At 31.3% G+C, this 14607-nt stretch overlaps 1 long non-coding RNA gene across 1 annotated transcript; it reads right to left on the reverse strand.

Moving 5' to 3' along the window:
- Positions 1–483: 483 nt before the first annotated feature.
- LOC148852573 (uncharacterized) lies at positions 484–13328 on the reverse strand. Its single transcript, XR_016098799.1, has 4 exons — positions 12750–13328; positions 4721–4843; positions 1207–1292; positions 484–1114 (listed from the first exon to the last, which is right to left on the reverse strand). It is a non-coding gene; the product is annotated as an uncharacterized LOC148852573 (long non-coding RNA).
- Between the last annotated feature and the right edge of the window lie 1279 nt (positions 13329–14607).

Consider the following 14607-nt stretch of genomic DNA (forward strand, 5'->3'; position numbering starts at 1 on the left):
CATGGGTGTGAATTGGTGGGGAACGAATTAGTTAGAAACAAAAACATACACACCCAGCTGAACTACCTATCAGTTGAACACACCAGTTGCTCACTGTGGTTCCCACCTGAAATCCAACTGTATTGAACACTCGCATGTTCAACCTTGATAGATAGTTCAACGAGGTGTATATGTTTTTGTCTCCAGCTATTCCGCTCCCCACTAATTCACGCCCATGCCGATATTTATGGTTAAAAATAATTAGGAGGCAATTACTATTTTACCCCACAGTAACATGGCATAGGGCTGTTCACAAGTCTGGTTGGGTCGGTTTATTGTGGTTTTTCCAACCGATCCAACCTAGTCGGGTTACCTGACATAGAAACTGAAATTGATCCAGTGTTAAGCAAAACCGATCTGGTCGATTTGAATCGGGTTGGGTCAGTTTCGGTTCCAAGTTCATCCCTGTGATAAAATCTTGCTAATTTTAAAAACAGTCATAAATTGAACATCATTTCAACCATCTCCTATGATAAAATTTAAATGAAAAGTTATTCACAAAAGTTGTTCATTAATCACTATTCACTAATCCAAAGTTTCTTGCAAACATTCAAAAACTAGGTGGCCTAATGGGCTTTGGAACTTCATGTTTGAACTAAGTCGGTTTGGTTTTGGTTTTCTTATGTAAAAATCGAAACCGACCCAAATCATCAATTTAGGAATTTGCACAACCTGAAACTGACCCGTACTGATGAAAACCCAGCCGACTCAGAATAGGTCGGTCCGAATTGGTCGGTTTATTTGGGTTGGGCCTTCTTATAAACAGCCCTAACGTGGCATTCCCAAAAATATTCTCAACAGCATAGGCTGTTGCCCCATAACAGCCAAAGTTTTTCCCCACAACCCATCCCTCCCCCTTTCATTCCTCTCTCTCTCTTTCTTTCTTTCTCTTCTCTCTCGCCTCCTCTTCGTTCGATCCCCTCACATCAGAGGAAATGCCTCTCGCCCATGTAGCAGCAATCTCTCAAAAAAAAAAAAAAATGGTACAATCACCACTGCCACCGTGAAGATCGATACTCATAGCCTTGGATCGGCATTTTTATTGCAGATCATGCACTTCGACGGCAATCTTTTGCTGCATAAAAAAAATAGCCAAACGCATGTAATATACTACGACAATTAAATCAAACTAGAACAACCTTCATGAGCTCATGTTGCAGATCATACTTTTGAACATTTCGATTGAGATCTGACATTTTCCTCAGTGTGAGTGTCCGAAAATGGTTCAATTGGATTGGAAATGGAGTTGTCACCTATCAGTTATGGAAATAGAGGTGATGAGACTTTTAAGGATGGTTTCAAAACTGTTTTTATTTTAATAGTGACTCCAATAGTTCGAGGCACCGGCTAAACTAGTCTGGGTAAGACTCGGATGAGAGAGAGAAGGCATTAGGCACCCCTCTCCCAGCTCTAATATGTGGGCCCACATGGCATCTCAAATAAGCATGATCACAAGTACATGATTATTCAAGTAAAGAACAAAATGACACAAGAGATTCTACCCTAATTATATTATTATTATTATTATTATTATTATTTTATATTCATGTATTTTTATATTTTATTTATTTTTTGATATTTTCTTATGAATCCCAATTTTGATTTTATTTGCATGATGGAATTATTATTTTTTTATTATTATCTTTTCATTTTTTTTCTTTTACAATTTTTATGTTTTTTTTTACTTTTTGTTAATTATTATCATTTGTTTTATTGAAAACCTTTTATTTTTATTTTATTAATTATTACATCTTTTATATATTTTTAATTGTTTTTTATTATTTTATACTTTTTATATTTTTATTTATATGTTTTTGTCTTTTTCATTTTTTTATTATTGTTGCATCCCATTTAGAGCTTATTCTTTCTGCTTCTCACCTAAACAAGTTTGAGCCTATAGGGCTAATTCCCTCAATTTTCTTGGACCAAATTACCCCTTTATGAATCTAAAAATTAAATTGAGAAGGGAGGGTAGAAGTTACTGTTCATCGTCTTCCTCCTCCCAACACTCGGACACAGAACTTGGCAAGGTAAGTCTTCTTCTCATCTCATCTCCTACTCTCTCTCTCTCTCTCTCTCTCTCTCTTTCTGTGTGTGTATATATTACGAAAATAATGAGTGGGACAAGAAAATCATTTTCTTGGACCAAATTGCCCCTTTTATGAATCTGCAAATTAAATTGAGAAGGGAGGGCAGAAGTTACCGTTCATCGTCTTCCTCCTCCCAGCACCCAGACATAGAACTTGCCATTATTATGAATATATTATGAAAATAATGAGTGGGACAAGAAAATCATTTTCTTGGACCAAATTGCTCCTTTTATGAATCTGCAAATTAAATTGAGAAGGGAGGGCAGAAGTTACCATTCATTGTCTTCCTCCTCCCGACACTCAAACACAGAACTTGGCAAGGTAAGTCTTCTTCTCATCCCATCTCCTACTCTCTCTCTCTCTCTCCCTCTTTGTATATATATATAGGGCGAGCCAGGAAATTGTTATAAGAGGGGCCAAAACATAAATGAAGTATGGATGGGCCCATAGGGGGGCCAACCATTGAGATGGAGAGTGGGTAGAGGAGAAAATTTACATGGAAATCTGTTTTTCAGTGAGGAGTATTTGAACCATAGGGGGGGCCATGGCTCCCCTCGGTCCCCCTTATTGCCCTACTCTATCTCTCATCGTCGCTGCATTTTGAATCAATAACGAAACTAGAAGCTGACCCCCATTAGTTCTCCTCTCAGACTCATTTTCCACTGGTCCCCTGTGATTTTTTTTCCCACCTTTTCCTCTATCCTGTAATAGCACAGTTGCCCATTCATTATCAACACCTCTCTATTCTCCAACTTCCACATTTTTGCTTTCTTCTACTACCCATATTAGCAACAACATAGAATTTTTTTCTCTCCCTAGTAACTCAATCATTTACCATCAAGAATTGATTCTAATGTGCTTCTATCACTGTTGGTATCGTTTAGAGGAGGGACACGAGATTCAGGAATTTGGTGGAGTCAAGATGCTAGTTCAAAGATTCTAATGGCGGGTTTGCTATAGTGGAGGATGAGAAGAAGAAAAAGAAGAAGAAGAAGAAGAAGAAGAAGGCGTAACCACTAGACTGATTCAATGGTCACCATGCTTGATGGTGCCGGTGAGGAAGAAGAAGAAGAAATAGAATGAGAGAAAGGAAGAGTGAAAAATAATAATTGGGGAAGGTAATTAGGTCCATAAAAGTTAACTATTTTCCCGCTCCTTGTTTTTGTAATTTGTTTGTAAACATATCTGATTTTGTCGATTCAACCAACTTTATTATTTTTTTGTAAAAAACCATTATTATTATTATTATTATTATTATTATTATTATTATTATTAAATTTTGTATTCCATTTCTAGCATAAATAAATATAATTTTTATTTTAACAATTATTTTTATTTAATATGATGAATATAAAACATTAGACATGTTCCTAAAGATTTTTGACAAAATTTTGTTCTTTTTCATTTTTTGTGTTCAATCTGTTTTTTTTTTTAAATATTTATTATTCAACTATGACATCATGAGTTTCTTTAAAAAGTTGGATCATTGACCCACCATCTAGATAATAAAATAGTTTTGCTTTCTGATCAGTTTTAAATTATATATTTCATCTATATTATATGAATAATTACTTATCACACTTGATTTTTTTGTTTAACATAATCAATACTTAATTTTTATATATTCTTTTGATTATTTGTACTTTTTTATTTTGTAAAGATTTATTATTTAACGATCATATCATTGATTAATCTATTTGACCCAATGTACTAACTCACCACCCAAAAAGAAAAATAGTTTCATTTTTAAGTTAACATTAAATTTTGAATTACATCTCGATCATTGATAAAATTATTTCTTACATCTCCATCATTGATAATATTATATATGTACCCAATATTTTATCTTTATAAATATATAACATTAGATATGTGTCCAAAATTTTCTCTATTTTTTTATTTTAGTGATTCTTTAAAAATTTTATTATTTGACTATGACATCAATCTATGTCTAGGTTGATTTTAAATTTGACATTCCATTTTCATCATTAATAAAAAGGCTTCTTACATTTCATACTTATTTTTTGTTTAGTATAATGAATGTACAATATTAGAGATATGCCCAATTCTTTTTTTTTTGTATTATATATATATATATTTATTTATTTATTATTTAATTATGGCATTGTTTATTAACCTATTTAACCTCAAATGGTTGAATAATTGAATTGCTTACCCACCACTGGGAGGGAAGAAAATGATTTTTTTTCAAAATATTTATTTTTATACTATTAAAATTAATATAGTAGATTTAATTAGTAGAATTACTGGTAAGAAAATTATATCTTAAATATAGGAAAATATTTAAATATATCTTAAATATACCTTTGATATGACATTTAATGAGAGAGAATGGGAAAATAGTTTTCTTTCCAATTGGTTTTAAATTTTACATTCCATTTCCATCATTAATAAAAATATTTATTAAATTTTACATCAGATTGGTTTAGGACTTTAAGCTCAGAATCCTTGATCTCTCCCACAACGAAATTTGAACGAAGTCTTAGAAGGAAGTTTTAGAGAACAAGAGAGAGATTAGATACAGAGGAACAAACAGCTTTGAACAAAGAATAGAGGAGAAAAAAACTCACCGACCTCCATCGGACTTCTGCCAGACCTCTGCTATTCGGTATTTGTAGCGATCGTCGTCGGTGACGATGGCGATGGCAGCGTCGAGCCGGCGCTCCTCTCTTCTCTTTCGACAGATGGGGTGACTATTTGAGAGGGGTTGAGTTAAGTTAAAATAGGGATAAAAATGTAATTTTGCATAGGGGTATAACGAGCATTTTACCTTTTTCGTCCATATTTAACAGTTAAGGGTACACTTAGTCAATTGTTAAAAACAATAAGGGTAGACTTAGTCAATTTTCAAACAATGAGGGTAGAGTTGGTCAATTAGTAAACCATAAGGATAGTTTAAGAAATTTACCCTAAAATAAAATAATAATAAAAAAGAAGAATAGATAAAATAAGGGTAAATTACAAATACCCCCTTGTACTATGGGGTAAGTGACAAAGTCCACCCTATACTTTTTTTTTACAAAAACCCCTTGAACTTTAGCCATTAGACAAAGACCCCTTGGCCGTTAAGTCAGATGATAGAAAGCGTAAAATTATCAAAATACCCCACTAAAATTTTTCTATTTTCTTTTTTCTTGCCCTTTTTCTCTTAAAACGTATTTAACCTAAGAAATTTACCCTAAAATAAAATAATAATAAAAAAGAAGAATAGATAAAATAAGGGTAAATTACAAATACCCCCTTATACTATGGGGTAAGTGACAAAGTCCACCCTATACTTTTTTTTTACAAAAACCCCTTGAACTTTAGCCATTAGACAAAGACCCCTTGGCTGTTAAGTCAGATGATAGAAAGCGTAAAATTATCAAAATACCCCACTAAAATTTTTCTATTTTCTTTTTTCTTGCCCTTTTTCTCTTAAAACCTATTTAACCTAGGAAATGGATATCTGGGTGATTTTGTTTCTTTTGATTGTTGGTTATCTTCCCTTCCATGATCAAAACATCACGGCCATGTACAAGAAGATTCCAGTGCCCTTGCTAATTCACCCCGGAGCTTATTTAGCTCTTTTCTCATCTTCTCGACACAAACCCCCTGACCAAAATTAATAACTTTTGTAGAACCAGCGATGTTAGGAGAAGAAACGGTAAAATATATAAATCTGGTCTGGCGGGTCAGTAATTGTTTTCCTTCTTTTTGACTTTCACTTCACATACCATGATTATGGCATTGATGTTGTCTCTGGTTTACTCTACTAATTCATCCTTTTTCAGATCTTCATCATAAAAGGGGTCCCCTTTATTCCATTAATGCTCTTCATTGAATGTTTCAAAACCGTTGTTTTTATGCCATTTCACGTAACTTCAATGGAGAAGACAATGAATAATATAAAAAGGGTAGTTTGGACATTTAAAAAAATTAAACAGTTGGATGAAAATTTTTTCGAATTTAACTGATAGAAATAAAAACAAAAAATAAAAATAATTGGTGCCTCAGGCTATTGGCGTCACTATTAAAATAAAATAGTTTCAAAATCATTCTCAGAGGTCTCATCAACTTCATTTTCGTAACTGATGGGTGGTGACTCCATTTCCAGCCCAAGTTAGCCATTTCCCGATGCTCACAGATTGGTGAATCCACTAGGGAGTTCTCGGACCATAGGTGGGGCCCACATGGGCCTATTTGTGCTTGATTGCTATTTTTTGTATATATGCATGTTTATTTGTTATTTCCTTTTGTTTTAGTAATAACTGCTCATTTTCTAATAATTAGATAGTTATTTACTGCTTTATTGTTATTGTTCTATATTTGCTTATGCAAACTTTGCACATCATCCTACATTAGATCTAGGATCCTATCGTCCTATAGGAGAGGGTCAGAAGCCTAAGCGACAGGATCTAAGTATCTATTGGCTAAGCTAATAGTTGTCAACCAGCCACTAACTAGAGAAGCCCATTTGTCCGATGGGTGGAGGTTTAAAGGCTGGTAACCTTGTTGGAGCCATTTGAGTCTAGGTATCAACCCTCCCTTCATGCACCACACTTTACGTGTCAGCCTAGTCATTTAAGATGTCAACCACCCACCCAACTTACTTTGGTTGAATACCAAAGTAAGATAATATAAAATAAAGAAAATAGAAATTAAATAGAAATAAAATGTCAAGAGTCCAATAAAACAAAAATAGAAATGGAACAATAAGATAATATAAAATAAAGAAAAAAAGAGGAAATAGAAAAATAGAAAAAAAGAAAGAAAAAATAAAATATAGAATAATAAAAGTTCCCAAAAAATTAAATCAAATAAAAAGTCAAAAAAATATAAAAAATAAATCCAAAAAAATCAAAAGAGAGAAAAAATCAAAGGTGAAGTTTTTATAAAAAAGAAAAAATAATAAACTATAAAATATAAAAATGTAAAGAAAAAGGGTAAAAAGTAGAAATAATAATAAGATAACGAATTTCTAAAATAAAATAAAGTGTAAAAAAAAGTTGACAAAAGAAAATAAAAAGCAAAAAAAAAGTTATAGCATAACAATTGAAAATAAAATTACAAACATATGAAAAACCACAACAAACAAAAATAATAAAAATAAAATATTAAAATATTAAATTAAAATATCAACAAAAATAAGAAGAAAAAGGAATAGAAATAGAAAGGTGTAAAAGTAAAAGGGATAATGCTAGAAAAATTTAAAAAAAATCTAAAAAATCCCAAAATAAAGTGTCAAGAAATAATAAACCAACTTCTATGAATTACCGCTTCTATGAGGGTGACGGAAAGCCGACAGAGCATCAACCAGCTTCTATGAATTCCCACCGTCAATTCATGTTTGTGAACATTTCTTTGTTGGTTATTTAGAAATTGAATAGGCCTTTCCTGGTTTTAACGATTGTCATTTATAATGGTTTTCTTGGTTTTACTGTTCATTTTGTTTATTCTTTTTTTATTGAAGTTTAAAATTAGTTGAATAGAAAGGTTAAAAGTTTCGAATTCTCTACATATTGTTCTCCTTTTGTCAGCTGTTGGATTGAAATTTTATATGCTATATTAGCCATGGCTACGACTGCGGCTGGTACTAGCATCTGAGTGACTCTAACGTTAATCTAAATTAGTCTGATATTTTAGTATCAGGTTAGCTTTAATTTTGCGATTTGAGTCGTAGCTACTGGGTTTGGCTTACTGAGATTATTGGCTGTTTGATGGCAATGAATTGCGATTTCAGAGAGCCTCCCGTTTGCGGGAGTTCGCCCACTATGAATGATCCAACTACCGAGTTTGGACGAGGGGGCAAAGTGATCCAATTAAAAAAATAATAAAATAAAATTTATATTACTTTAAAAGCATGAATAGGTTCACGAATATTTCTGTAATTTTTTGGATAAAATTTATTCCTCCATATTTAAATTTATTGATAAAACATGAGTGCAAATTAGGGGTGTTCATGAAAAACTGAAAAACCAAATCGAACCACAAAATGCGGTTAACTGAATCGATCAGTTCAGTTTCGGTTCAGAATTTTTGAAAAATCGAAGGACCAGTTCAGTTTTTGGTTAACCTACAAAAAACAGTTAATCGAACCGACTGGTATATATATTTATATGTATATTTTATATATATTTGTAATATATGTCACATATTTTCTGTGTATTATATATAAATAATATTCATTATACATATAAATATATACTTATATTATATTTATAATGATCTATTTATAAATATAAAAAACCGAAAAGTCGAAGAACCTAACTAGTCAAAAACTGAAACTAGAGGACCGGTTAACCAGTGGTACTAGTTCGGTTTACAAAATAGGGCCATGGTTCTGTTAACCGAACCATGGACACCCCTAGTGCAAATAAGGTAATGTGTTATTGATATTAAATGAGTTGAAAAGAGGTGATTTTAAGATATTCAAGTCATTCAATTCCATCTTATTAAATCCAACATTTAAGGTATTAACTTACATTCACCTTCATTTAATCATATATTTAAGGTATTCTCTTTTATTGTCATCATTAAATTCTATTAATTAAATTCATACACAATAAAGCAATAATTTCAATAACATAAAAACTTGTATTTTTACAATCTACCTGGAAAAAATAGTATTTTAGTTTAGGTGTTAAGAAATTAAACCATTTGGGGTCAAATGGGTCAATCCATGTCATCACAATTAAATAATAAAATTCAATAATAGATAAAATGTAAAAAATATCGAAATTAAAAAATTGGAAACATTTTTAGCATCATATATTCAACATATTAAACAATAATAAGTATGAAGAAAATGATGTAAAATTTAAAGCCAATTGGAAATAAAAATTTGACATTCCATTTTCATCATTAATAAAATTTTATTTGAATTTCTTACCCACCACTGGGAGGGAAGAAAATGATTTTTTTTTTCAAATTACTTTTCAAAATATTTATTATTATACTATTAAAATTAATATAATAGATTTAATTAGTAGACTTTAATGGTAAGAAAAATATATCTTAAATATAGGAAAATATTTAAATATATCCTAAATATATATGACATTTAATGAGAGAGAATGGGAAAATAGTTTTATTTCCAATTGATTTTAAATTTGACATTCCATTTTCATCATTAATAAAAATGCTTCTTACATTTCATACTTATTTTTTGTTTAGTATAATGAATGTACAATATTAGAGATATGCCCAATTCTTTCTTTTGTATTATATATTTTTATTTATTTATTATTTAATTATGGCATTGTTTATTAACCTATTTAGCCCCAAATGGTGGAATACTTGAATTGCTTACCCACCATAGGGAGGGAAGAAAATGATTTTTTTTTTCAAATTACTTTTCAAAATATTTATTTTTATACTATTAAAATTAATATAGTAGAATTTAATGGTAAGAAAAATATATCTTAAATATATGAAAATATTTAAATATATTTTAAATATACCTTAGATATGACATTTAATGAGAGAGAACGGGAAAATAGTTTTATTTCCAATTGGTTTTAAATTTTACATTCCATTTTCATACTTATTATTGTTTAATATGTTGAATACATGATGCTAAAAATGTTTCCAATTTTTTAATTTCAATATTTTTTACATTTTATCTATTATTGAATTTTATTATTTAATTGTGACAGCATGGATTGGCCCATTTGACCCAAATGGTTTAATTTCTTACCACATAGATTAAAATACTATTTTTTCAGGTAGATTGTAAAAGTACAAGTTTTTAGGTTATTGAAATTATTAGTTTGTTGTTAATGAATTTAATTAATAGAATTTAATGATGACAATAAATAAAAATACCTTAAATATATGATTAAATGAAGGTGAATGCAAGTTAATACCTTAAATGTTGGATTTAATAAGAGAGAATTGAATGACTTGAAGCAGTAATTCAAAGAAGTTGGTTTATTATTTCTTGACACTTTATTTTGGGACTTTTTAGATTTTTCTTTTTTATTTTTCTAGCATTATCCCTTTTACTTTTTCACCTTTCTATTTCTATTCCTTTTTCTTTTTATTTTTGTTGATATTTTAATTTGTTATTTTATTATTTTTGTTTGTTTTGATTTTTCATATGTTTGTAATTTTATTTTCAATTGTTATATTATAACTTTTTTTCTTTTTATTTTGTTTTGTCAACTTTTTTAACAATATATTTTATTTTTGTTTTATTTTAGAAATTCGTTATCTTATTATTATTTCTACTTTTTACCCTTTTTCTTTACATTTTTATATTTTATAATTTATTATTTTTTATTTTTTATAAAAGCTTCATCTTTGATTTTTTTCTCTCTTTTGATTTTTTGGATTTATTTTTTTATATTTTTTGACGTTTTATTTGATTTAAATTTTTTGGGGAATTTTTATTATTTTATATTTTATTTTTTTCTTTCTTTTTTTTTCTATTTTTCTCTTTCCTCTGTTTCAATTTTTTGGATTTTTAATTTTTCTTATTTTTCTTGTATGTGTACTTGTGCCTAACCTTCCTACCCTTTTTTTATTTTTTTTCTTTCTTTTGATTTTATTATGTTTTTAGTTGTTATATATATATATATATATATATATATATATATATATATATATATATATATATATATATATATATATATCCTATTGTTCCATTTCCATTTTTGTTTTATTTGACTCTTGACATTTTATCTATTTTTTGTTTTGTTTTTATATTTTATATTTTATTTTTTGATTTTATGTTATTATTTTGACGTTGGTCCCACATGGAGTATTCAAGCAAAGTAAGTTGGGTGGGTGGCTGACATCCTAAATGACTAGGCTGACATGTGAAGTGTGGTGCATGAGGGGAGGGTTGACACCTAGACTCAAGTGGCTCCAACAAGGTTGCCAGCCTTTAAACCTCCACCCATAAGACAAATGAGCTTCTCTAGTTAGTGGCTGGTTGAGAACCATCAACTTAGCTAATGGATATTTAGATCCTGTCGCTTAGGCTTCTAACCCTCTCCTATAGGACGATAGGATTCTAGATCTAATGTAGGATGATGTGCACAGTTTGCATAAGCAAATATAGAACAATAGCAATAAAGCAGTAAATAACTATCTAATTATTAGAAAATGAACAGTTATTACTAAAACAAAAGGAAATAACAAATAAACATGCACATATACAAAAATAGCAATGAAGCACAAATGGGCCCATGTGGGCCCACCTATGGTCCGAGAACTCCCTAGTGGATTCACCAATTTGTGAGCATCGAGAAATGGCTAACTTGGGTTGAAAACGGAGTCACCACCCATCAGTTACGAAAATGAAGGTGATGGGACCTCTGAGAATGATTTCAAAATTGTTTTATTTTAATAGTGATGTCAATAGCCCGAGGCACCAATTAAACTAGTCTAGGTAAGACTCGGATGGGAGAGAGAAGCGATTAGGCACTCCTCTCCTAGGTCCAATAGGTGGAGCCCACATGGAATCCCAAATAAGCATGATCACAAATACATGATTATTCATTTAACTAAGAACATAATAAAGCAAAACAAGTAAAGAACAAAATGACACAAGGGATTCTACCCTAATTATGTTTTTATATTGATGTATTTGTATATTTTTACATTTTATTTATTTTTTGATATTTTCTTATGAGACCCATATTTTATTTTATTTGTTTGATGGAATTATTTTTTTTATTGTTATCTTTACATTTTTTTATTTTTATTTTGTTTTGTTAATTATTATCATTTTCTTTTTAAATCCTTTTATTTGTTAATTATTTTTATTTTTTGTTTTTATTTCTATGGGTTAACTTCTTAAAAATTTTCATCCGACTGTTTAAAGTTTTTTAAATGTCCAAACTACATCTTTTATACTGTTCATTGTCTTCTCCATTGAAGTTACAGGAAATGGCATAAAAACAACGGTTTTCAAACATTCAATAAAGAGCATTGATGGTATAAAAGGGACCCCTTTTATTATGAAGATGGGAAAAATGATGAATTAGAAGAGTAAACGAGAGACAACATCAAGGTCATAATCATGGTATGTGAAGTGAAATTCAAAAAGAATGAAAACAAACCCACCAGACCATATTTATATATTTTACTGTTTCTTCTCCTAACATCGCTGATTCTATAAAAGTTATTAATTTTGGTCAGGGGGTTTGTTTCGAGAAGACGGGAAAGGAGCTAAATAAGCTCCGGGGGCGAACTCTCGTATCGGTAGTCAGCTCATTCACAGTGGACGGGAGGCTCTCTGAAATCGTAATTCATTGTCATCAAACAGCCAATAATCTCATATCAGTAAGCCAAACCCAATAGCTACTTGACTCAAATCACAAAACTAAAGCTAACTCGATACTAAAATATCAGACTAATTTAGATTAACATTAGAGTAAGTCAGATGCTAGTACCAGTCGCAGTCGTAGCTATGGCTAATATAGCATATAAATTTTCAATCCAACGATGTGCAGAGAATTCAAAACTTTCTAACCTTTCTATTCAAATAATTTTAAACTTCAATAAAAAGAAATAACAAAATGAACAGTAAAATCAGAAAAGACCACAACCGTTAAAACCAGGAAAGACCTATTCAATTTCTAAATAACCAACAAAGAAATGTTTACAGACCTGGATTGATGTGGGAATTCATAGAAGCTGGTTGATGCTCCGTCGGCTCTCCGTCTCCCTTGGGTTCCGATCGTTCTGAAGAGATTTAGACCTGGATTCATTCATTTGTTGCTGCAGGGAAGAGCTCGATCTGCTTCGATAGTTTGTGTTCAGAAAATAACTTCCTTGATCGACAATGGTGTCTAGCTATTGCAACCGAGATCTGGGAGATAAGTCACAATCCTCCGGGTGTAGGTTTCACCGGAGATTGAGAAAAGTACAGATTTAAGCGGTGGCTGCTGCTGCAATTTGTTGTAGCGGCGGGAGAGACCGAATCAGGGGTGAGAACGTTACCAAGAGAAAGGGAATTTAATAATAGAGGAGAGAGAGAGAGAGAGAGGAACACGGAGGAGGGTTGCTGACGCCTCTGTTTTCCGGTTGGAAGAGACAATCACAGTGTATTTCAGTGGATTTTTCTCAATTAGCGAATGATTTCAAGAGAGAGAGAGAACTAGTGGATTTTTCTCAATTAGGAATGATTTTTCTCGAAATAGAATCATTTTGGATGAATGGCCAAACAGGGGTATTTGGGGTTGAAATTTGGCAGGAACACTTTATGTTCAAGTGTTTTGATGTATCCGAAGTCTAATGATGTGGTTTGATCAGTTTGAATGTGTTAAGATCAAGAGAATTTGGGTTCCAAGTGTTTAGGCTAACGAGAAGCATCATAATGGAATCTTTGTTTAATGAAGTGGTAAAGGAAGGAATCTTGAGCTGAAATTTTATGGGTGGGTATTTTGAAAGGTCTTGAGTTTAATGATGGTGTCTGATATGAGGGTAAAAGTGTAGATGGGGGTTGATTGGGGCCATCCGATTGGTATCGAATGAGCTTAACTGTGGATTTAGGGGCTTTGGGGCTAAAAATTGGGATTTTTGGGTTTTAGGTGTTTGAGAATGACCAAAAGGGTCTGATTAGGAATTTTGGATGAATTAGGGGTTCACGCGGCAGACTAAGCAAAAATCAGGTATTGACAACATGTCAAAACAAAAATACCCACACACAGACATTTATAAACTTGCAACTGATTAAACTTGATTTTGAAAGGAAAACGTTTTCGTTGCATCACATTCAGAGATGAATTAACATCCCTTTTCCCTCCAAAAATGAATAAATAAGCAGAGGGCAATGCATATTCATCCAAAAAGATAACCATATAAGTATTATATTCTTGTGGATTTTGTTTCTCAAGGCAATCAATGGAGTTTTTCTTCACCCTATCCATCTTATTATAAGGCTTCAACACTATTAGAGCAATGGAGTTTTTCTTCACCCTATCCATCTTATTATAAGGCTTCAACACTATTAGAGTATCAGTCTATCATGAACTGACAGGGAGTCCTTTGCCCAGTGCCCAGTGTTATATCTTTTGGGGTCTTCCAATTGAAAAGGTGGTAATTCTTCTACTTCTTATCATCCTCTCCTTTTCACTTTTTGTTCCCAAATTTTGAAATCGGAACCTATTAGTTACTATGTTGCAATTTGCATGGAATGACTTAGTGAACCCAAAAAATTTAAGGCATGCTTCACATAAATATTTTATTATATATATTAAATATTATGACCTTTTAATATTATTCAATAAAAATTCATAGAATTGTAGTTAGATTGCAATTTACAACCCATTATTCACTGTTCGACATATTCGTCGGTCATACAGTTTGACAGATAACTCGGTAGACAGCTCGGTGGATAGCTCGATAGCTTTCGATCTTTAGCTCCGTAAATTGTTCGATATGTCCTCTTCATCTCGTCGGTTCTCTTCCTCATCCAGGTCCTCCAGTAGTTCTAGTTCCAGATCTTCTTGCGGCTCAACCTACG

This window comes from Nelumbo lutea, chromosome 5, assembly GCF_056320005.1.
Source record: "Nelumbo lutea isolate HS-2025 chromosome 5, American lotus-T2T, whole genome shotgun sequence".
Taxonomy (NCBI): Eukaryota; Viridiplantae; Streptophyta; class Magnoliopsida; order Proteales; family Nelumbonaceae; genus Nelumbo; species Nelumbo lutea.